General features: G+C 44.4%; 1 pseudogene; it reads left to right on the top strand.

Moving 5' to 3' along the window:
- The first annotated feature begins 1,061 nt into the window (after positions 1–1,061).
- On the top strand, positions 1,062–1,533 carry LOC142856882 (small ribosomal subunit protein eS25 pseudogene; annotated as a pseudogene).
- The last annotated feature ends 23,905 nt before the right edge of the window (positions 1,534–25,438 follow it).

The raw sequence follows: 25,438 nt of genomic DNA, 5'->3' as shown, positions 1-25,438 counted from the left end.
ACAAAACCTTCGGGGGTGCAATCTAGTCAGGCGTGTGGAGAGAAGAAAGTCGTCTCACGGGCATCAAGACGTGTCTTGTACAGACACTTCCTGCAGAACGTCCTGGAAAGCATGCTTCCACAGGACCAGGTGTGCCAAAGAAAGAAAAAGGCAGAAAGGATGGGAGCAGATGTCTCTAGGATGGGGCTGCTAGAGTCACCATTGACCCCTGTGGATAGTGTGGCTGGGAAAATTTTAGGCTTAGCACTCTTATAAAAGGACACTAGTTAAAAAAACAAAAACAAAAAAAATCCAAACAAACAAACAAACAAACAAACAAAACCTTTGAAATATGTTAAAGTATTACAAGAAGAAAGAGAATGTGCAAAGATATCATATGAGTTTCTGAAATAAAAAGTTTTCTGATGGGGTAGGGGCAGGAAGCAAGAGTTGACTAATGCAGACAATGTCTAATAAACTGCAGTTTCACGTAGCTCTATATTTCTATATAGCTTTAGAGTAAAACAACAGGGGTAGAGCCCTAAGTGTTTTCATACATACTACCTATAATTAAGATTGGTTGGTCAATTAGGCTTATTAACAGTACAAAGTACATACCATAGTAAAATGATAATAATTCTAATTCAAGTTTTGGGGACATTATTAGGTAAAACAAGGACTATTTCTGTTTATAATCACTGGGGTCCTATGATAGTTGATCTAACAACCAAGATGGCTCTCTAGTGACAATGGAGCAAATAAATTATATGGCATGAATTTGCCAAGACATGGCATGGCTCATGATCAAGGGAAGATGTCATGGCACTCTGTGAGAAGAGTAGACAATTACATTTTTTTCTAGAACTTTCTATTCAGTATTTTCAGAGTCATTGATCATAGGTCCCTGAAACTGTAAAAAACAAAGTGAAAGGCAACAATTAGGACCAATTAAGTCATTCTTGTGTGCCAAGAACTCTTGTAGGTGTTTTCCATATTCTCACTAATTTAACACCTACCATCACAGTAGTCCTTGCACCTGTAAAACATCCGAGGAACCCGAGATGAGAATCACAGTACTGGAGTGGTCGTCGCCACTCTCCGAACTTCATCATGCCGCTCAAGGATGACAAGAAGAAGAAAGATGCCGGAAAGTCGGCCAAAAAAGACAAAGACCCGGTAAATAAGTCCGGTGGCAAGGCCAAAAAGAAGAAGTGGTCCAAAGGCAAAGTTCGGGACAAGCTCAACAATCTAGTCCTGTTTGACAAGGCTACATACGACAAACTCTGTAAGGAAGTGCCAAACTATAAACTTATTACTCCAGCCGTGGTCTCTGAGAGACTGAAGATTCGCGGTTCCTTGGCCAGGGCAGCTCTTCAGGAGCTCCTTAGTAAAGGGCTTATCAAGCTGGTTTCAAAGCACAGAGCCCAAGTAATTTACACCAGAAACACAAAGGGTGGAGATGCCCCAGCTGCTGGTGAAGATGCATGAACAGGTTCAATCAGCTGTACTTTTGGAAAAATAAAACTTTATTAAATCAAAAAAAAAAAAAAAGAATCACAGTACCGTGGTCAAATTCCCAAAGCTGGGAAGCACTGGTCCCACGATTTTGTTCTCTGTTTTTATCCTTTTTCCTGCACTGCCCCTCCCACTGGCTAGCATGGGCAGAGAGACGGAGTAGATCCATAAATAGAAAGGAGGAAATTAATTTTTCCTTAACTGTTTCACATACACAGAGAAAACAGCTCAGATAAAGTTGATAAAGTTCTCTATTTAAGGAGCAACAACCAGGGAGTTGTGTGGCAAAGCTATTTTGTATTATAGGCCTCTTTCTGCGTTTTAAAGTTGTATGCCCCAAAGGCGGAAAACACAGAGAAAGAGAGCTAACATCAGCCTCTCCCCTAAAGCAAACAACATTCACCTTCTCTCTCTCTCTCTCTCTCTCTCTCTCTCTCTCTCTCTCTCTCTCTCTCTCTCTCTCCCTCTCCCTCTCCCTCTCCCTCTCCCTCTCCCTCTCCCTCTCCCTCTCTCTCTCTCTCTCCCTCTCTCTCTCTCTCTCTCTCTCTCTCTCTCTCACACACACACACACACACACACACACAGTTTTCAAACAGGGTCTAAGAACCCACAGGCAAAGTTTGCATTATTTTAACTAGCTGTTACCCAAACTGTCCTCACTACATTTAGCCATCCTAAGGTATCATCCCGTGGTGCCTGTCTGACTCTACCGTGAAATCAGAGTACAGTCACAATTGTGAGAACGCGTTACAGTCATGGAATAGACTCATATACATTCATCTCATTTAACACAAACTAAACTTCAGGAATTTTATGAGCACTGCCCAGAGATTGTGATGTCCCCTTTTCTTCTTCTCCAAAGCCTACCTCTCTTTCTTTACACCCCGTATCTTTTCCTTGCCTTGGTACCTCTGTCAAAGGCAGGACTTAAGGCAAGAAGAGTCTTGGCTTAGTTCTAACAGGTAATTCTTTAGCTCTGGAGCTGCAAATCAAACTAAAATTAGACTTGATCTACAGTTTATGTGAAGTTAAGCACTGGAGAACTATTTTGAGTGGAGAAATCCTTTTGAGAGGATTATTCATATTCAAAACATGAAAAATAGAGTTAATAATCTGGATAATTTAGGAAATCTTAGACAAGATTTATAACCTCTTGAATATTTTTAAAAAAATATTAACAAGAAAGGGTTTCTCATATTTTTACAGCTGACTTATTTAAGCCTCTTACAAGAAACATTCGAGCCTGTTTCTAAATATGTAAACTAAACAAAAAAAAGGAGAAAACACATGCTTTGATGGCACAGGCTTAGCCGAACAAATTATAAGGGAGGAATTCTGAGGAATAGTAATGATTTACAAACAGACAATTCACAACTTTTTAAACATCTAGGGGAGCCCATATTTTAAAAACGGTGTTCTACCACATGGCATTGCCTCTCTTGTGTCTTGCATCTCCTTCCCTCTTGCCAGATGCAAGAGGTCTCCCTGGCATCCCCTCTGTACCTCCATTCTTCCTTCTCTTCCCAGAAAGTTTGGCAATCCCTTCTTTTGTGTCCTGTTCATCCAATTGGAACAGCATACTTTCAGCAGTTGAGGCAAGGACAATTTCTTGCCCAGTGGCTAACTTTGCCGAAATGAAAGCAGACTCCATATGGAGGTTCTTCAAAGCCTATCATCCCCTTCTGAAGTAAATTGGTGCTGCCAGGGCAGACGCATCTCACTGTCATGAAAAGTCTTATGTTCTTAGAACATCTTAAATGTCATATTATGTAGATCTTTGAAGTGTTTGAAGACCAAACATTCACAATCAACAAAACACTATATGATCATAATGTAAGTATCCATGTTTCCTGACACTCTTAGGTGACCGCTGAGAAAGGGTCGTTTGACTCCAACACAGGTTGAGAAATGCTCTAGAGTCTCCTGTTTCCTGATCTCCCAGACTTTGCCTTTAAGGGAGCAGGAGAACACACATCTGTCAGATTTGATGGCTGGCCTGGGAGATTGCAAAACATAGCCGGGGTAAGAGCGATTCCCAGAGCCTCACTGTGAGGCCTGATGCTGCATTATCTCCAGGGCTGGTGCGACTTCACCTGAAACTGCCGTGGGGATAATTTCTAAATTCCAGCAACAGGCAAACTGGCAAGACCCAACAAATGCCAGAAAAGACCTGGCTGTTTCCGTTTCTAACACAACAGGGAAAGGTCTTCCTGTTTGCATTTTTGTGTGATGCTAAAGCGAAGGGAAGGGAAGCAGCTCCTGGGGTCTTTGCTCTGTGCATCATGGCGAGGAAAGGCAAGCTCAGTGCCACTTGAAAAATGAGGTTTAGCTTTTTGCAAGCTTGCTGTCTTAGAGGAGCTTCTGGAAGAGAAAACCCAAAAGGGTTGTTCCTCTCACTCTTAAAAAAAATGTTCTTTTGTTATAAATCTTTCACTTCTCAATTCCCCAAGTAAATAATTAAACATAATTGAATGTTTGGTCATAAGGTTTATAGTCTCTTCCTATTGCCTCTCAAGTGAGGAACCCATGCTGGGCAAAAGCCATCAGTGAATCCTGATCCTGGCAGCAAATGGGCCCTAAAACTCTGAGCCCAGAGCAGCCATGGGGTCAGGACTCAAGGGAAGACGCTTGCTTGAGTTCTCTTCTTCTGCATCCGAGCTGAGCTGTCTCCATTCTTACCTATGGAGAAACCCTGCCATCTACAAGTCTAAGGTCAGCACACCATCGATTTCTAAGCCAGCTCCAATTATTAACAAATAAATGACTCCATCTCCATAGCACAAAACTTCAGAAGACTCCTCTGGACCATCCCTCAGATGGCGCCAAGACCCAGAGATCTCAGCCTAGCTCAGCAGGAAGTCAAAAACAGTTCACACTGGCTACTACAGGCATTGGTGAGATGCTTAGGAATCTCTTCAGGTCCTTATTTGTTTTTCCAGAGAGTTCTATTCCCTGACATATGTGGTTACAGAATTCATTCACATTCTGTGGCCTGAACTCTCTTGACGAACAGCCTTTCCACGACTGTGATTACAAACAAGTGAAAGGGGACTCACCAACTAAGTGCTCCCCGAGGAGACTTACCATCTAAGTGCTCCCTGAATGGTCTCACCATCTAAGAACTCGCTGAAGCGACTCAGTATCTAAGTGCTCCCTGAAGGGACTCACCGTCCAAGAGCTCCTCTGAAGAAAATTTCCTGGCTTTGTACCCCAAACCCAGTAACAGAGATTGGGCTATTTTCAGATGTGAAAATTTGCCGCATTATACAATCTGCCACTTTATAGCCTTTAATAAAGGGAATTCATAATTAGAGCCAGGGGTTAGGACCAGCAGAGGTATCTCTTGCTAGACAGAAGAATCCTGCCGGAAAACCAGCGAACTCTGGCCTTTGAAGGAATTTGTACTCCCCAGAGAGTGTTGCTGTTGTATTCTTTGTAAGCTGGGAGCAGAAAAACACAGATGCTTGGTGGCCATGACAGCTGTCCTTCAAGGACACAGCCAGGAAAGGAGGAGATAGAAATTGCTTTCCACATACTCCTTATAACCTAGGTGTAGACAGAACCTAGAACAAAAGTGTGGTGCTTGCCCGAGAAATCATGCCAGATCTATGTCAGAAACTACACAAATTATACCTAATTAAATGCATTCATACATGTACACATACATACACAAATGTGCACACACACACGCACAGCAGGATAAATTTTCATGCAATAAAAACATACTTTACTGATGTTTTTGGCCACATAGTAACTGCGTTTAGGTTGCTGCCTTACCTCAATAACTTTAGTAACTTAGAATATAAGATTCCTGTAAGTGCAAAGAAGAGAGAAAAGGAGAGGAGAGGGGAGATAGAGATAGATAGAGAGAGAAAGAAAGAGAGAGAGAGAGATTCAAATAGGCAAGTTCTATTTCTGACTTCACTAGAGATTGCTTAGGTTCCCCACAGGCAAAAAGATGTTATTGGTACCATTTGGCTCCAAACACTACATCAGAATACAAAATGAAGCCAGAAAAGGCTTTTAATGCTACACTTAAATTCAGCATATTCAGCATCACCCAGTGTGAAAAGCAGGGAATTTATACAAAGCCTAGAGTCAGAAAAGGCTGGAAGGGGAAACTTGTTCTCCCGTGTTCCCCAGTTCTCCCGTGCTCCCCAGTGCTCCCCAGTGCTCCCCAGTTCTCCCATGCTCTCCAGTTCTCCTTAACTCTTACTTCAAGTCAGTGGTTTTCAACTTTCCTAATGCTGAGACCCTTCAATACAGTTCCTCACGCTGTGGTGACCCCTAACTGTAAAGTCATTTTGTTTCTACTTCCTAACTGTAATTTTGCTACTGTTATAAATCATAATGTAAACATCTGATATGGGATCCCAGTGGTGTCGTGACCCACAGGCTGAGAACCCCTGAACATTTCTGCCTGGTCTCTTTGACTCCATCCTCATCTCCCGTGACCCAGCTTCTGGCTCTTCCTCGGGGATCTCTCCCGAACGTCCACCTTGCCATTCTCTTCCCCACAGGATGCAAACTAGCAAGCGCTTTGTTGTTGAGCTGCTGGAGGCTTTGGCTGTTTGCTTTTCAGACAAAGTCTGGCAACCACTACTAGGCCATCATCCTCGTGCCTTCTGGGCACTGGCTAGTGTGCCACCATTTTTTTTTAATTTATTGTTTATTAAAGATTTCTGTCTCTTCCCTGCCACCGCCTCCCATTTCCTTCCCCCTCCCCCAATTAAGTCCCCCCCCCCCCAGACCGAAAAGCAATCAGGGTTCTCTGTCCTTTGGGAAGTCCAAGGAATCCCCACCTCCATCCAGGTCTAGTAAGTTGAGCATCCAAACTGCCTAGGCTCCCACAAAGCCAGTGCGTGCAGTAGGATCAGAAACCCATTGCCATTGTTCTTGAGTTCTCAGTAGTCCTCATTGTCCGCTATGTTCAGAGAGTCCGGTTTTATCCCAGGCTTTTCCAGACCCAGGCCAGCTGGTCTTGGTGAGTTCCCAGTAGAACATCCCCATTGTCTCAGTGTGTGGGTGATCCTAGAGAAGCTAAATAAGGAGACCCCAAAGAAAAACATATAGGCATCCTCCTGAATATTAACCTTCAGCAAGCAATGAAAGGAGACAGAGACAGAGACCCACATTGGAGCACAGGACTGAAATCTCAAGGTCCAAATCAGGAGCAGAAGGAGAGAGAGCACGAGCAAGGAACTCAGGATGCGAGGGGTGTGCCACCATTTTTGAGCACACTCACGGAGCTTCTTAGACTTGGGCCTGCACTGGCTCACCCGCCTCCCTCCCTCCACTAAACGTTGTTTATCAACAATATTGAAGAGTTCCCTGAACACAGGGTGCTACTGTCATCCGTGAACAGTCTCCAGACCTTTTCCTCTGCCTGAGGCACTCCCTGTCCCTACACCTACCTGGCGGGGTTGTGACTGTCTCTCCTGACACTGCAGATGACCCTTGGCCAGTCCCTTTGTCTCAGACAAGCAGTCATTACTTCCCCCAGGCTCCTCTCTCATGCTGGCCAGTGCTTTCTGTTTATTTTCCTGTCTAGACCCCAAAACCTTGAAAAGCACAAAACACAGCTTATTCAGCCACGATACTGAGTGCCTGTTACAGTGTTACACATAAAAGAGGCACAGTGATCTCTGAGAGAAGGAATAAACAGATGTGGGGAGGAGACGTGTTCATTCCTATGCATTGGAGCTACACAAAGCTTGCTATTTTGCTGTCCTTTCCAGATGCATCTCTCCCACCTCAACACAGATGGTGCTCTGGCTCGAGCCACCACTGGATCATGTATCTCTCTTTCTTGCTTCTGAAACACAAGAGCACTGAGTGTGATACTTGCTTCCAGACAGTTGTCACCTCCTCCACAGCCTCGGGGCTGCTCACAGGACTGCTGGACGCTTCCCTACCAAAGGCTGCTTTGCCATGGGAGAGGGATGAGTACTGAGAAATGTGGAGGACAGGATGGGGGAGTGGTGGGGAGAGAAGGACCCACCCAGAAGGAGGCAGAGTAAACACACATCTACGTGCTCAAGGCTGGATAGTTGCAGTCCAGCTCAGCACGACCAAGGCAGTACAGGCTCCCCCGTCATTAACACAGTGACCTAAAAGTCTTTAAACAGAAGCTTTACTCTAGTGAAGTTTTATTTATTTCCTCTAAAAACTGGCTCTTCAAAAACACAACCACTTAACCAACTGGTGAAATAAATAAAAGCTAGCCCTCATGACGGCGGCCCCATCATCCTACCAAACAACAAAGCACAACATCAAGGCTATAAATAAGCAAATCCTCTCACTAATCAAAAAGGTGTAAAGTAATGTCCTGACATATTTATAGACCTGAGCCGGCTACCACCACTGGGTCACATTGGAATCATATGCACGAGAGAGTAGAAAATTGGTGAATAAAAAATTCAGTGCAGGCATCTGCAGACCCATGTCCCAGGTCGAATCATGGCTTCAACACAGCCAACCACCTACTGATTCTTTCAACAGGTGACTGTAAATCATATGTAATTGATGGTTCCTTCCCAATTACATATCAAAGACTTAATAAACCAGCATAGTTCATCATAATTCATAAACCTAGGAGACTATTGGGCTCATAAATGTTCTTAGAAAGCATACACTCCAACCTGTAATTCTACAAACTGAGACCAAAATGAGGCTGGTTAATTGTCCTCAGTCACTCAATGGGTAGCTAGAATTAATTCAGATCTTCTGAAACAGGGATTTATTATTAAATCATAATGCATACCCAAAGCACATGGAATGCTAAATAAGAACATAGAGTCTGTGCATGCACATACAAATATCACTACTGTCTGTGAGATGACTTGAAATAATTATCATTAATGCAATTTAATGAATTGCATAAAAAATACCTTTAAGAGACTGTCTCAGCTAGTTGTACTCCCAACATGTTTCCTGATACCTTCATCTTCTACTTATGACATTTGCTTTGCATGTTTCTTCTAAATGTTGCTGAAGAAAGCAAAAGGTAGAAATCTGTGTTAGTGATGGCCCAGGATGCCCCAGGAGGGCCTATGGAATGGTCTGATGGAAAGAAAATCTTTTCCTTTGAAAGTGGGATGGAAAGGGCGCCCTCTTGTGTTACCTCAGTGGAATAGGCTCTTCTGCCTGAAAATCCTCCTTGCTAAAGCATTGGCCAGGGGCTCGAAAGATAAATATTCATCTTGGAACACTCAAGGCTCTGCAGGTTGCATGCATGTGCTAAGGAAAATCCAAAGCCAAATATGAATATCTACCCTGCATATTTTATTCCTGACTCTCACGCATTCAGCAGGATGATTTGTCATCACCCCCACCCAGAGTACACAGAAACTGAAATCAAGAATTAAAAAGGAGAAACTTTTTAATTCGAGAATGAAAAAGGCTGGTGAGTGGAAGAGCAGGCAGGTAGAGGTGACTGCTGCCAAGTCCGATGGCCAGAGTGTGATTCCCCAAAGCCCACATGGTGGAAGGAGAGAGGAAGTTCTTACAAGTTGGCTTCTGACTTCTCCACACACCAAAGTAAATGTAATTAAAAGGGGATGCAGTGAGGGGCATAGAAGGACATAGGTTTGATATGAAAGGAGAAATGTGGGAAAATGGTATGTGTGTGTGTGCGTGTGTGTATCTGTGTGTGTGCACATGTGTGTGTATCCGTGTGTGTCTCTGTATGTGTCTCTGTGTGTATATGTGTGTGTATCTGTGTGTGTGTCTGTGTGTGTATCTGTGTGTGCACATGTGTGTGTGTATTTGTGTGTGTATATCTCTGTGGATCTGTGTGTGCATGTGTGTGTGTGTGTGCATGCACGTGCACACGTGCATGTGTGTGAAACAGAGAGAGTAAACAAAAAAAGTTTCTCTATGACATTTTCTAAATATCCTTAGTGTTATTTATGCCTCTTTCCTCTCTCTCCCTCTGCATTGCCTAATTGTCCTTTAGAGCCATAGACTAACAAAAACCCCAGGGCCAGACATGGGGAGCCTTTCTTTAAGCTGTTAGTCAGTGTCCTTAGTTTGCTTTTTATTGCTGTGATAAAAAACATTTCAACCAAAGCAACTTGGGTAGGAAAGGATTTGCAGTCTTACAACTCCCAGGCCACAATCTGTCAATGTGGGAAGTCAGGACAGGAACTGAAGCAGAAATCTAGAGGCAGGAACCTGAGCAGAGACCACGGAGGAGGGATCCTTACTGCCTTGCTCCTGGCGGCTTTCTCAGTCTTCCTTCTTACAGAACCCAGGACCACCATCCCAACTCCACTCCCGGGGGAGCACTTCCCACAGTGAGTTGAGCCCTCCTACACCAATCTAGAAAATGCTCCACAGACATGTCCACAGGCCAACCTGATGAAGGCAATTCCTCAGCTGAGTTCCCTGTTCACAGATGACTCTAGCTTGGGTCAAGTCAGGGTGGGGGTGTTCAGAGGAGGCATTCCAGCATTCAGAGGAGTCCAATAGATGCCCAAACAAGATAAGCTATTGCCACTGCCTTTGGTTGCCTCCAAAAACTTGAAGGTAAGACCTTATTGCTGAAGACACCACAAAATTTAGACACAGGACTTGGTAGAATCAAGCTTATCTGAAAGTCTCCTCCCTGAGGACTAGCTCTTATAGGATCTGAACTTGTTGTGTGAGCTACCAAGGGAGAAAGCAATTAATAGCTGTACCCAGCTGTAAAGACTGTGAACCACAACAAGGACCGGCACAGCAAGACATCCTCAAGGGTGCAATAGTGGCATTTACATCTTGGGGATAACCAACGGCTGTTTAATTGGACTACAGATCAACTCAATAATATGGAATTCATGCATAATGCTGTCAAACCTACCCCCAGCTACCTGTGAATCAGAGGCCGTACACTCTAGAGGGTCCTAGGGTTCTAGATTGCTCGTTTAGTTACTGTCCCTAACTAACATTTTTCTAAACCAGCATACTTCCTCACTGTATTCTAAATATAGATGCTGCACCTGTGAAATCTCAACAATATGGTTGCTTAAAGAAGACCTGGAAAATGACAAATCAATTGATGTGCCAACATGGATAGGGAAAAAAATATCACGAACCCCTACTCTGATGTGGGAGGTCCTTCTGTACATGTGTTGCTTTTATTGGTTAAAGAATAGAACTGCTTTGACTTACGGCAGGGCAGAATATACCTAGGCTGGAAGAGATATAGAGAGAGAGTAGGCGGAGTCAGGGAGACACCATGTAGAGATAGACACCCGGGAAACTTATTGGTAAGCCACAGCCTGTGGTGATACACAGATTAATAGAAATGGGTTTATTTAAGATGTAAGAGTTAATTAATAAGAAACCTGAGCTAACTAGCCAAACAGTATTGTAATGAATATAGTTTCTGTGTGATTATTTGGGTTTGGGCGGCTGGGAAATGAACGAGCATTCATTTCTGTCTACACCACTCCCTGCTGTTCAGTTTAGTTACTGTCCCTCTTCCTCTGACCACAAAAACCAGGCAACAGATTCAGTAAGTGGTTCATATTCTGGGCGGGTGTGTAGTAACAACACAGGATAACAGCTGTCTACACTGATGCATACACACATAGATGAATTTGCCATAGGAAAAACGTTGAAGCTTTCTACATATAAAAGTAAGTTTTACTTTAGCATATATCTATGCCATGATTGCACTCTCATTGATTATTAGAACAAATTAAGAATGACATTTCTAAGCATGACTTTGAACAGAAAAGTGATCATAAGAAACACAACCCAGATCGCCATAAATGAAGCACAATTCCAGTTTCACGGATTCACCGTTTCCTCAAGAGGTTCTCTTAGGATTTGCTGTCCAATCGCTCCTCTCTGAATAAGCCATGCTATCAAATCCCACAGACTTTCCCAGCCGCCAAGATTGCTGACTCTTCAGGTCCCATAGTCCTCCGTGACTCCAGAAGTCCCCAGCCTTACTCACCATGCCCTGCGCTTTATTGAAAACTCCAGGCTTTTCTCTGCAGCGCGCGCGGGCGGGCGTGTGTGTGTGTGTGTGTGTGTGTGTGTGTGTGTGTGTGAGTGTGTGTGTGTGTGTGTATGTGTGTGTTGGGGGTGTTGTATAGTATGTGTGTGTGTGTTGGGGGTGTTGTATAGTATGTATGTGTGTGTGTTGGGGGTGTTGTATGGTATGTATGTGTGTGTGTTGGGGGTGTTGTATGGTGTGTGTGTGTGTGTTGGGGGTGTTGTATGGTGTGTGTGTGTGTTGGGGGTGTTGTATAGTATGTGTGTGTGTGTGTTGGGGGTGTTGTATGGTATGTGTGTGTGTGTGTTGGGGGTGTTGTATAGTATGTGTGTGTGTGTGTTGGGGGTGTTGTATGGTGTGTGTGTGTTGGGGGTGTTGTATAGTATGTGTGTGTGTGTTGGGGGTGTTGTATAGTGTGTGTGTGTGTGTGTTGGGGGTGTTGTATAGTATGTGGCGTGTGTGCTGCATGCACATTAATGTGCGAGCAAGCACGCACTCAGATGTCGCAAACAGGACTTTTGGTGTCTTTTTTTTATTGTTCTCTGCCTTTTTGCTCTGAGACAAGGTCACTTACAGAGCAGGAAGCTCACACTCTTGCCTGGGCTATCTGGACAGAGAGATCTCAGGAACCACCTTTGTACCCCTCAGTTCTGGGCTTGGCGGTAGGTGTAGCTATGCCCAACTTTTATGTGCATAAAAGTTTGAACTCAGGTCCTGGCTTTTCTGAAGACCTAGCCATTTCTCCAGTCTTTAACCAGACTTTTTTTTTTTTTTAAATGAGAGAAGGAGTCTTATTCTTATACTACTACTTTATTAATAAATATTTTAGCACATAGCAGTTTTTTTTCCTGCACAAAGAATGCCCGCAGACTTCATTTGCAGGTAATTAACTCACAGGAATAAAGAACTGTCAATATGTCCACACAGTTAATTTGACAATGGCTCAGAATGAGGAGCTGAACCCTTCCCCTTGCCAGGCTGCCTTCCTCCATTTCCCAAAGCTCTGGGCCCAATCAGACAGTCTTGAGAATTTAAGATGCTGTCTCATTAGCATATTGAAACTCCAGCAGACAGGTTGGTACCTCAGAGCTCAGGGAGCCCTCTGTGAGGCAGCAGTAAGGCGGTCTCATTGCCATTGGCCTTGGGCTGTTTATTGATGCGGTGACGGGCGTGCGTTTGTGCCCAAAGCAGGACTAACCCAACAGCCTCCTATAGCCAACGTGAGCATCCTTGAGCTGAGGGAAAGAGCATTTAGGAGAAGCGTAGGTGCAACTTTGTCAATAAAATACGCGCCTTAAGCACCGAGACTTCTGAACCCGGATTTAATGAAATGCCGGCGCTTCCGTTTTCCTTTGGGGAGGGCCAGTTACATTCTTTAGCTGCTGTTGTTCTTACAATAATGTGCTCACGGTTTGTGAGATAAACTCAGTTATTGCACTCGGAGCTGCCTTTTACTTATCTCGAGAGTTGTCACGTTCACACCTTGTTAGCCACTTTTTATTTTTAGTTAATGAATCAGCCAGTGCTGAGGATAGACGCCGGGTCTCATGCGCGGTAGGTGTCGGTCCCATCGCTGAGCTACACGCCAGGTCCCGTGTGGCCCAGTTTTAGAGCCGTGGGACTGTCAACGGAGCATAAAAATAGTCCCAAACTCGCTTGCTTTTCTTCAACAGCTTGAAAGGGACTCAAATACACGATCCGAAGGCACTGCATCTGTACCCCTTCACTCTTGCTCCCCGGTCCTACTCCGTATCTGCAGGGATGGCCCTCCCTTAACCTCCCTGGGTGACGTCACATCCTGCTCCCATCGTTATAAATAGGCTCTTCTCTCACTAGCGGTTCAGGGCTATTTAATTCCGTTTCTCAGTTCCATGTAGCTGCCCCTCCCCTCCAGCTTCTTATATTTTTTTTTCTACTATTTTCCCAGTTTCTGTCCTGAGAAAACTCAAGGATGCTGGGCTATGCATCCTATGCATATGTGTAAGGCCCTGGGTTGAATCCTGAAGTCTGCAAAAGCAACAAGTAAACAAGCAAGCAGATGTGTGTGGTGTACTCCTAGGAAGCAGGGAAGAGTGTCTCAATACGGAAGCAAAGAGACTCTCCTTAAATTTCCTGCCATTTTTCTTAACTAAGTCTTAAGTTTCTCCTTTGAAGTGAGACTAATATATCACCAAAGAGGGTAACTTGAGCTGGCAAACTTTATCAAAAACCAACCAACTGACTAACCAACCAACCACCACTACCCAACAACAGGGGTAATGAGAATTTACATCTCCCCCTCTCTCCTCTCCTCCTCTCCTTCCCCTCCTCTCCTCATTGTCCTCTTCATCCAGTACCCTGAGTATCTCCCCTAGTTCTTCGGTCGCATGGGCACTTTCTCTGATGTTACTGCTGTTTGGTTGGACGCTTCACCCGAGTCCACTGACATCCTTACACCCAAAGAGTCTGGACTGTTTGGGTTGGGGCTTCACCCCAGCCCCTGGCATCCATATACCTAAGGAGTCAGAAATGTTTGGGTGGAAAGTTCCATTCCAAGCCCCCTCCCTTGAGAGTTGCCTCAGTCTAGATTCAGCCTCCTAGAAAGCCTGCTAAACGGTGACCCCTCCCCAGAAAGACTCAAGACCACTCCCACAGGGTATTTAAACTGCCCCCTCCCCCAGAGAACAAACACGTGGTCTTTCCTGTCTTCCTTCCCCTGCTACCCAGGAGCGCTTAGCATCCTTTAAACCTGGGTCTTTTCTACTTTTCTACTCTGTTTGATTTGGATTATTACGTCGGCGGAGAGGCTTATTAGGCTGTAAAAACTTTTCAGCTGCTCCTGTTATTGGGCGTCCCACACCTCGTTCTCACTGCCTTGCTCTCCCAGGAACACGGGTGTGTTTTGGTTTATCCTGAACTCAGAAGCATTTTGATTCAGTCGATAAAGACAGCCACGTTTCCAGACTGAAGCAAACAGCTCCACAGCGGCAATACACCCACGGAGCTGCGGGACTTCCATGGCGCTGAGTTGACGCCATTGTTCCGGCATGGCTCCTTTTTTTCTCAACTTCTCGAAATTGCCCTTATTACAGCACACGGAGATTGATTTTTGTTGCGCACAATTATATAAGGCATGCTCATCAACTTTGAAAAGTCCTGATATTTCATAAATAAGAAGGCCAAACAAAGCATCTAGCTATCAGCCAGCCTATTAACTTTATAATATGTGTCAAGTTATTTTTGCCTGCAATTGGGAAGCACGCTGTAACACATCATTTGGTACAGTGTTTTGAAAACGTACGGCAGTTTATTCATGGCAGCTTTGGGGGCTAAGCATCTAAGCTTAAAGCTACCAGCAGGTTCAGTGATGACTACTGCTTTTTCCTCGCAGAGCCTCTTCCCAGGTGTCCTCTCAAGGTGACATGCACAGCTCACAAAAGGCTCCTCGGGTTCTCTGCATTGGTGAGAACAGGAAGCTGAAAGGGTGCTGTATAATCACGATTGCCAATGTTCCCTGAAGGCCCGTGATGCCCAAGGGCTGGTTCCTAGTGAGTTCTTAGTAGGAGGCACTGGAAACCCCGAGTGGTTAGTGAGGCCTGACAGGAGCCCTTTGGTTGTCCTGGACACCCCACAGAGGTAGGTCTCTATTCCTGTAGGTTCCCTTCTGTAGGTTAAACCCCAGCCTGGCTCCTTCCCTGCCCCTGAGGGGCCGACATGCTCTAACCACTTCCTCAACTGTAGTTAGCTGCTTCATTGGAGGTCCAAAAACATCAGAAGCAAGCAACCATGGACTGAAGCCTCCAATCCTGGGGACCTTTTCTCTTTTTAAAGTGACACTCCCTTTATTTTGTTAGGGCAACAGAAAGATGACCAAGACAGGAGAGAACGTACAGGTAGAGCCTTCCTCCACAGCCTCATTAGAGCCCCGTGGGGTGGGGGTGGGGTCAGAAGACACATAGGGAACAGACATAAGGCAGGTGTTGGAGAGAAGCAGAACTCTGAAAAGGATCAACAAAAGACGTGCCATTTTCTCGGCTTGTGCGTACTTGGTCCCTGAACTTTGCATTTTAATAAACTGAGCTCTAAAATTAGCTTTTGCCAACATGGCCTGGGTAGCATAGAGGGGGTATTCCTTCAACCACGGGGGACCCAGCAAAGCCTCTGGATTTTAACAACAGTACTGTATATGATAGAAATAGCCAGGATATTTCCTCCAGCCACACCTAAGGAGACTGGCTAAATTTGTCCAGTTTGTGAATGGTCAATGGCCGGACTTGGTAGGTACTCATCAGAGCTAAGGCTCTGATCGAGGTGGAGCCCACAGATGCTGGGTGGACAGGACTGGTGGGAGGCAGGTGGACGTGCACTTAACAGAATTTCATGCAACACTGAAAGATACAGAAAGCAAGAGCAATATGTTTTAAAAAGAAATTGGCAGTGCAGATGGTTTAAAGGGCCTTAACACACAGGCGCACACGCTTGAGGCAGGAGGATGGAGAGTTTGAGATGATCTTGGTGTACACAGAGGGAACCTGCCTCAAAAGTCAAAACAAAAGAAAATACTAGCAGCCCTCTCCACTCCCACACATATCCAATAATGAAACAGTCATTTGGATACGGAGTTCCTCTGGAGTGGGGTGGAACTCCTCTGTTACCTTTGACATCACAGGGAAGCAGGAACAGGCAAAGGCACCGCTTGTGAGCTGTGGGCTAGGAACAGGACTTTGTCCGCAGATACTCCAAAGACAAATGACAATTTTTTAAAAGTATAAATTAGAAACAAGAGATACAAAGTGGGGAGAAGAGATGTCAGGAGGACGTTTGGGTGCACACATGGCAGGGTAGCTTTGTTAGCATCACACCAGGGTGTGACTGCGGCCGTCTGTGAAGGACACTGGGGCATGGCTGTATGAAACCAGAGTCCAGAACTCGTTCCCGCAGACAGGGCTGAGTCTTTTGCTCTTGCTTACCCAAGACAAATCAGGTTTTTCTTCACTTGCCCTGATCAATCCCTCTGGAGCCTCCGAGACAGATGGATTTCCCTATCTTTAAGCCATGGCAGGCAGTCCTGGTAAAGTCACAAGATACAATGCAGCCACTAATGCCACCCTGCCCCGACCCCAGCTTTAGTTCTGCTTGCTTCCAGTGGCTGTCAGTTCACTGATGCTCAGGACGATGACAATATGCTGACGGAACAGCACGATGCTATACAACTGGAGCACAGCTACTCCAGGGTCCTGGGGGTGGGGACTGTTGTTCTGCAAAGTGACTTTGCCTTTCTTGGAACGCCGTAGAAACTTTTGTAAACACGAAATGTTTGTGGTTTTATTTTTCCATTAAAATTAATGCAAAGTGACTTCAGTCATAGAAAATTCATATAGCCTGATTTATAGTTTCAATTACAAAAATAAAATCCAGACGCCTGTGTTTCTTTACTGTTTGTTTTTCCCAGTGCTTTAACCTGCTGTGGCAGTACACAGCCCTGGGGAATGGCAAAGTGCCTCGGAAAACAAGAGCAGTAGGAACCACCAGGGGGCGCACACCACCAAACCACGAGCACAGTGGCCCCTGAGAGGCTGGGTGGTTGTGCTTTTTGCATTTTATTAAAGCTTTATTTGACATTCCACAACCTAGCAAGTATTGCAAGCCGTTGAGTGTAGGACTGGCTGTCTTCCTCACCATGCTGATTTTCCCCAACCACTCTGTAGTCAATATTTTCTCTATTAAATATCACCTGACATAACACTGAGTTTGCTTTGCTTATTGTAGCCAAACAACTCAAACCGAACACATTTATTTAGTCTTTGTTTTCGAATTCAAACTGCTCATTTCCTCAAATTGTTATCGAAAGATTTGGTCAGTCAAGTGATAAATGTCAAATATAATGAAACACTGTTGCGAGCTCTCTGCCCGTTCACCATTAAAGGAATGATCTATGTGAAAGCAAATTGAACTCATTAGCAACGTGTAATTCAGCTATTATCACTTGAAATGAAATGACACAGATAGCACTTCTGTTTGCAAAGTTATGTGGGAATTGATCTCCATGATCAATTTCACATATTCCTTTTAGAATTTTATCTATTAGCAGTTGGGCAATAAACTACGAACAGGAACCAGTGCCAGACAGTCGGCTACAGGCACTGGCAAGTTCAAACCCCAAAGCTGCATTGAAGATGATATGCTTTTTCAATGCCCACATTTTCCCTTTTCCTCGGCTATTGATTGTGCAGCACAGAAGCAATTTAATTGGCTTTTAAGCAGGCCTAATATATATGAATCCAACGTTGTAATTCAGGTAAATTAAGGACTCGAGGGGGTGAGTGCAGGGACGATGGACTGTGGACTTTGGGACTGGAATGGACCTCAATGGCAAAGTGCGTGCATGTAAGAGGACTGGGTTAATTCCTTGGCAATGCACACCTCAAAGAAAGAAAAAAAAGAAAGAAAAGCAAGTCATTCCTGCTCACCTAGCTTATTGCAGAAGAAAGCCTGCTGCCATTTGCCCAGCTCAAAGAGGAAGTCATGCAGGAAAGAGTCTGACTGCAGTGCAGGCTGCCTTGCCCACGTCACCCTCTGAAGATCTGAGATTGGCATAGAGGACAGAGACAAGGTAAGAGCAGGCCTCTCAAAGGTTGGATAGATGCCATCACATCAACGAAGAGCTGGGTTGGCGTAGGTCAGGAGAGACAGAGGTTGTTCATTTCTGTAAAAGACCCACCCAAGGCACCCGAGGGAACTTGAACATCAATTTTTATGCAGAAGCTTGCTTAGGGTGGCAACTGCAATTTCTTCCAAAAAAAAAAAGATAACACATTTTTTTTCATTTATTTTGGCAAACCATTGATCAGGAAGCAACGCGAGTGCCAGCGTTAGAAGAACAGCACCCTCGTTAGGTTTGGAACACATTCTCCAGAGTCCTTTGAGAGCAGATGTGTTGGAGCTAGTCCTATTCCGTCTATTCATTACTATAGAACAAGTCTTACAAAACCTTTTGTATTCTAGGTTTCCTGTGTTCGTTATGTTTGCAATTCAACAGGCAGGAACCAGTAGAACCAGAATTAATAGTATGTCATGGGTATAAGTGAGCGCATGTTTTACCCCCTAAATACTAATTATTACAGGATTCCTGCTTTCTTTTTATTGCAAATTCAATTCGTCAAGTTCCAATGTAAAAAAATCCAATTTTAGTGATTCATGCCCCTAATGATATATGCCCAGTAATACATGGGCCAAAGTTAACAATAATTACTGAGATCCATCTGATGCCATTCTGGAGCATACCACAATCTCATCTTCATAGTGGCTCTGCTCTGGAGGTGAAGATGTAAAGAGTCTTCTTTGACTTTTGTTTGTTTTTTCTTTTAATTGAAGTGTCCTTGAGAAAGAGCTAAGCTTCATCCTCATTTTCAACAGTCTTAGGAAAGCAAATCAAACAGGTTACACACAAAATCTCCCCCAGTTTTCTCACATGTGTGCCTCCTTTTGGGGACCATTAGGATGATGCTGAAGCCCTTTAGTGAGTCTCAGAAGCTTATGCATTTAAGCAGAGCCTTACTCCACACCCCTGAGCGTTGTATTTCAGTCTTCCCACTAAGCTGCAGCATGGCTTATTGCTGAGAAGGTGAACATTCAATCCCAGACTGATAAAAACAGCTCTGGGCAACATGGACCCAGCCCCATATTCAGGGTTTGAAGTCTGAAGTGCCCAGTGTTGAGGATTATGCACGCCTTCCTGTTTTCTTGTCTTCCCTCAAAAATCTGAGAAGAGAATTGCTTCTCTCTTCACTGTAGGAGTTCCTTTAGAGAAGAAAGGGAGCTGGGACTCCTCCCCAATTCAGGGTTCCTTGACGGCCTTGTCCTTTGAGAAATATCCTGAATGTACCGATGAAACTCTTGCTGTATTGGGCTTGAATTGGCTTCCCTGGTTCCCTCCTGGGATGCTCTCATAAGAAGGCAAGGGATGTTGTGAGCATCTTCTGATCTGTAATTGGAGCCTGCATTCACGAAGAAGCAGATTGTGCAGCTGTTGACTACAGAGGGCAGCAACACCTGCTTTCACCATTTGCTTGAAAGAGGCTGTAACAATCCCAGATGAAGAGGGCCGGTCAGGGATTTAAACTGCGATCCACTTCTAATGTAGTGTAATTAGATGTTAATGTGTCCACACCTTGCCAATTGGGTGGAGAGAATTATACTTAGACGCGTTATGTGCTCCTCATCTAAATGATCGTGCTAATCTGCTTTGCTAACTTTGCATGGTTATATAGCAGGGGGCAAGAGATCTGGGACCCCCGCAGGTCAGCGGCTATTACCTCACGACTCTGTACACATTTGTAGACCATAAACTTGGTTCATTAGTTTCTCAAAGACAAGAAAGTTTCCTCGGAGCCGACGTTGCTAAAGCAATAAAAATGATGTCACCATTCTTGAAGAACACGCAGCATTTAGAGTCAAATGAAACCCTTCACGCACATGTGCACAGCAGACAGATGGCGGCAGGAGGGAGTTGCCATGCCAAGGGGTCCTTTACCCACTCAAAGCCTCTTGTCAACACTTCCTTTAACTGTGATAAATTCTGTCCTCTCACCTGAGAAGGTGACATTTCCTCGCAAATAAGCCTGGGAAGTCTCCTGGAACAGTAGCGCTCTCTGAGACATTTCCCATAATGACCAGCAGCAGAAAGCAAGTCATTACAAGCCCTTCCATCCATTGGGAGGTCCAGGCTTCTGTTTCAGAAATCAGCTGAGAATTTGGGGTCTGCTCAGAGGGACCCCTCAGGGAGGAGGAGAAAGATGTGCTGATCCAGCTGCTGCAGCTCCTCTGGAATTAGAAGGTTTGTGAATAAACACAGGCATTGGCAGTGGCGAATTAAGCATCTGTGAACATCCTTCTTGACTGTGGTGACCTAGTCACTACCGGTGGCAGCTACTTCTGCTCACTCAGGCACCCCAGAAATCGAAACAAATTTCAGTGCGACACAGACAAGCTTGTTTGCCATCCTATCCCATGCCTGCCACTGTTCTCCATGGCCACCATCTCAATTGATTTTCCCCTTTGAAGATCTGTTTTTTTTCCCAATAAGACATTGTTGTAAAGGTATCCATAGTAAAAGGTAAGTGATGTGGGAGTGTCATATATTAATCTGTTGATTTCATTGGTTAAGCAATAGAGAAACTGCTTGGCCCTCATAGGTTAAAACATAGGTGGGAGGAGTAAACAGAACAGAATGCTGGGAGAAAGAAGCTGAGTCAGGGAGTCGCCATGATTCTCCCACTCCAGGCAGATGCAGGTTAAGATCATTCCTGGTAAGCCAGCTCTTGGGCTACATAGATTATTAAAAATGGGTTAGTCCAGGTGCGAGAGTTAGCCGAGAAAAGGCTAGATATAATGGGCCAAGCGGTGTTTAAAAGAATACAGTTTCTGTGTAATTATTTCGGGTAAAGCTAGCCGTGCGGAGCTGGGTGGGAACGCAGCCCACCGCAGCTCCTTCAACAGGTAAGGGCCACAGTTTACAATTTAACTCAGACAATTAAATGAAACTCTCAATAAAAGCACCTTGTAAAATTGGAAAAAAAAGAGAGAGAGACACTTTTCAAAATTCTATATCATCACCAGGTACATGTCTAGATTTAAGTCAAAATATTTGTTCTCATAAACCAGAGCCCTACTGGTGCTGATGATAGAGTCTTACACACCAGTAAGGCAAGGGATGGGGCAGGAGAAGAGGAGGAAGAATAGGAGAAAGTGGAGATGTGGAACAAGAGGCCAGAGAAAATAGTGGTGGTGGGGAGGCCGGGGTGGGGAGGATACACTGTTCTTTCAGTGTCTATTGGACATTTGGGGGCAAATAAAATAAATATATTTTTAATCCCATCTATAAGCATGTAAGTTGAATAGAATCCCTAGGTGGACAGTTGAAGTGCAGAACACATAAATAAATAAATAAATAAATAAATAAATAAATAAATAATAAATAAATAAATAAATACAAACGTCATCATCATCACCACCACCACCAAGAAAACCCACGAGGCTGATGAAGCTGAGGAAAGATGCCCTTACTCAGCCTGAGGGTCGGAAAGAAGTAGAGATGGGATGAGCATTGTTGCACTGGAGAACCAATTTACACTGTGCTGTGAACTTTTAACAGCATGTCTTCATTAATAATGGATTTAAAGCACAGGGCATCACTCTGGGATGGTAAGTCTCACCCTGCATGCCCCGCCCCCAGCAGATCCTGGTCTTTGCATTGTTCCTGCCTTGCTTTCAGGCTGGCTCCGGGAAAAGCAGCACAGGTATGCATGATTGTGTCCTCTCTTTCACCTTGCCGATTTTCTGCTGTGCTGACTGGAGCAGGGAGCTGTCAGATCTACCCAAAGACAGCAACTCTGGTCCAGGAAGTTTGGAATTTCTTTCAGATAAATAGCTCACCCTACCCGAAACAGCCTAACACATTAAAAAAGGGATCCCTGGAGATAGACATTATAGTGTGCCTTGGAGGCTGGTGCTGCCAGAGGTTAGACAGCTGTAGACACAGTGGCAGACCTGCAGCAGGGGTGGGTCTCCATCAGCCCTACCCTGCCCTGTGCACTCTAGGCCTTTGAAGACTTAGAAGAGCTTATATGTGGAGGAGTCATTCTTTAGTCCTTCAATTTTGGGGGTCAGAGGGTCACAGGAACAGTGTTTTCAACCAACCAGATATCTGCATTTTTAAAGGAGATGCAGCTGGTGGGCCCTGCAAGGAGCTGTTGTGTTGACATTGTTGGAGTGTGTGTGTGTGTGTGTGTGTGTGTGTGTGTGCACATTGCTGGAAATGGAACCAAGGCTTTGCACATACTAGGCTATGTTTTAATATTTTGTGATTTTGGCATGTCCTTCTAATCCAATACTTGTTATTTTTAGCAATTATTAATTAACATAAGGTCTGTCATCTGACTCTACATCTTCATTTAAAGGAAAGAGAAGTAATTGAAAACCCTTAGGAGGACCTCAACAATGCTACGGGGAGCACCAGAGATGACCACTCAGGCACAGTCTATGGCCAACTGAACATCTTTATTCCAATGGGCTGGGTTTACACTCAGGTATTTGAGACCCAAGTGTAGGGCAGGGAATTTAGAGTCAGGGGTCTTTATGGGCAAAAATCACATTCTGGTATCTCACTTAGCAGCTTCAGTGGGAGTGTGTGCACAAGCAAGCAGTTTAACAGAAGCCGAGATAAGCAGCTGGAGGGGGAGGTTTGTACAAGCAAGCCTTTTAACAGAAGCTAAAGGTAAAGTTAGTTGGGGCGTCTTGACCTTGGGTTTCTAGAAAAACATTGGGTACTTTTCTGCAAGATCCTTTATCAAGGAGATCAAATTCTAGCTAAATCTGAAATGACCTCAAGAAGAAGACAAGACGGAAGAATTTCTGCACTGCTATGCCCTGTTAGAATTGGAACTATTAGTGGTATTGCTTACCTTAGGAGAAAGGTTAAACCATTTAAATTGTTTAGTGAAATCATTTCGAAAGCTGATGGGCCACACATGTGGTGTTAGGCAGCGCTCCACCACTGTGACAAAGCACCTGGGCCTTGAGGAGGCCCAACATTATGGGGGAGCTTGCTGGAGAGCTCCTGAAAGGAGAGAGGAAGGAGAAAAGAGGGGACAGGAAGATGGGGGGACAGGAGAGGGAGAGAGGGGAAGAGAAAGGGAAAGGGAGTATAGAGGGAGGGAGAGGGAAGGGGGAGAGAGAAGGACATAGAAATAAAGGGAGGGAGGGAGAAAGAAGATAGGAAGGAACAGGGAGATGGAAAGAGAAAGAGAGGGAGGGGAAGGAGGAGGGGAAGGGAAGTACAGAGGGAAGGAGGGAGGGGGTAAAAGACAGAGGGACAGAGGGAGGGAGAGGGAGATAAACTGGTGTTTCAAAATCTTCAAGTGCCTGATTCTGATGATCTGACTTCCCCTAGATCCTCCTTCCACCTCCTCCCACTGGAGCATAAGCTGGAGCCTGGGCCTTCAACACGTGGACCTTTGGGAGGCCTTTAAGATGCAAGTTATTAAAAATGCTAAGAAACTTAGTTACATTTAGAAAAGCAATGTCTTATAGACTATCTCTTAAAGCAGAGGTTTTTCTCTTTAAGAGTCATATAGTGAAGAGTACAAGAATAAGAAAATAAAAATGTAAATTCCAAAAATGTAGAAATAAAGAATATAAAGTTATAAGTCTAGGGGAACAAGAACACACTGTCAGCAGATTTCTCAGTAGATCAAGGGTCAATCATTCACAGTGAGCTATTTTCTCAGCCGCTTAAGAAGCTCTATCAGCCTAGGTCATTTCATTTTACAACTGGTTGTTCTATTTACAAGGCCAGAGCTTCTCTCTGCAAACTGAGAGTAGTGTCCTGGCCATCCTTGATGAATGACAGATATGAACTGAGTTAACCTCTAGGAGACAGAGATACGTGACTTCTGGGTTATGGACTGTCTCTGTTATGGGAAACTGGCACCATCAAAGGGGAGGCATGGGGCTTCAGTACACACTGCCTGGAGATACCAGGAGAGACAGTGACCACGGTGCAAACACCTGGTTTGACTAATGAGCTCTGATAATGGAGGTTATGAAGTATGGCAGTCGGTATCTGAGCTTTACCTTGAGATAGTGTAAAAAGCTTTCTGCTATCTTCTGAGTCCCCAGCCTAAGAACCAATTATTCTGGTTTATCAACCCTCTGATATGACTAGCAGTCTCTTTTCTGACTAATTGCTAAAGACACCTGTTTTCTTGCAATCAGTGACTTTTGCTGTAATCTACTCTGAAACATATTTCATGATAGCTGCCTACTTACCCATGGATGTAAGAACCCACTCCCCTCCTTCAGGTCTACATTGACTGACCCACGGGTCAGGGTAAGATTGTAAATTTCCTTTGTTCAGACCTGATGCCTGGTGCCCTAACTATAAAAGTTGGGTTCAGAAACTAGCCTTTTGCCACAGAATAACAAATACCATCTCTGGCTGTGGTCTCAGCTAGCTGATAAGCTTCTGTGCCCTGCAGTGTTTTTTTTTTTTTATGTTTTATTTTTAAGTTTGCTTTTGATTTTCCTGGGATCTGGTTTCTGGAATAAAGTTTGCTTCTGGTTTATTAGACTTGGTGGTGTTCTCATCTTTGCCTGACCCCCCTGGACCCAACAATAGCATCATATTTATCAATGCTTATCATTTTCACTTTTAGTGGTTTTACACGAATATATATACATGAATATGTGTATGCATATATATGTATACATGTGTGTATGTGTATACATATATACATATGAATATATGTATATGTTTTTGTAGTGTTGAGTATTTCCTTTCTTTAGAAGAGCCAGCTCCTGGAATCTTATTTCCTTTCTCCCTTACCCACCATGGCTGTCTACCAGACTCCCCTGCTTTGGGATTTGATCATGTGACTATGATCTTACCCCTGGAGGAGGAATTATGTGCATACTTGCAAACCTGTAACTTCTGTCATCACCTTCCCCATGTTCTTTCTGTGACAGTACCCCGTGTCTCTGTGCAGGAAAAACTCTAAGGCAGTGGTTCTCAACTTGTGGGTATCGACACCTTTTGGGGGGTCAGCCGACTCTTTCACAGGGGTCACATATTAGATATCCCGCTCATCAGATGTTTACATTACAATTCACAATAGTAGCAAAGTTACAGTTATGAAGTAGCAATGAAAACAAGTTTGTGGGTGGGGTCGCCACACCATGAGGAACTTCTTAAAGGGTTGCAGTGTTAGGAAGGTCGAGAACCGCTGCTCTAAGGAATATGGCCAAGCAGTGACTAGGAACGTGAGTCCTTGAAGTCATAGGTGACTGAACGGCCTCCTTGAAACTTGAGTATGAATGAAAGGTGATCTTTTTTTATTTTAAGCTACTCCACAATCAGGTATATTTTGAACATGTTACATAAACATCTTCAATCCTTTAAAACTCTACAGTTCCTAAAAC

This window comes from Microtus pennsylvanicus, chromosome 9 (assembly GCF_037038515.1).
Source record: "Microtus pennsylvanicus isolate mMicPen1 chromosome 9, mMicPen1.hap1, whole genome shotgun sequence".
NCBI lineage: Eukaryota > Metazoa > Chordata > Mammalia > Rodentia > Cricetidae > Microtus > Microtus pennsylvanicus.
This window is presented reverse-complemented; position numbering and strand designations above follow the sequence as displayed.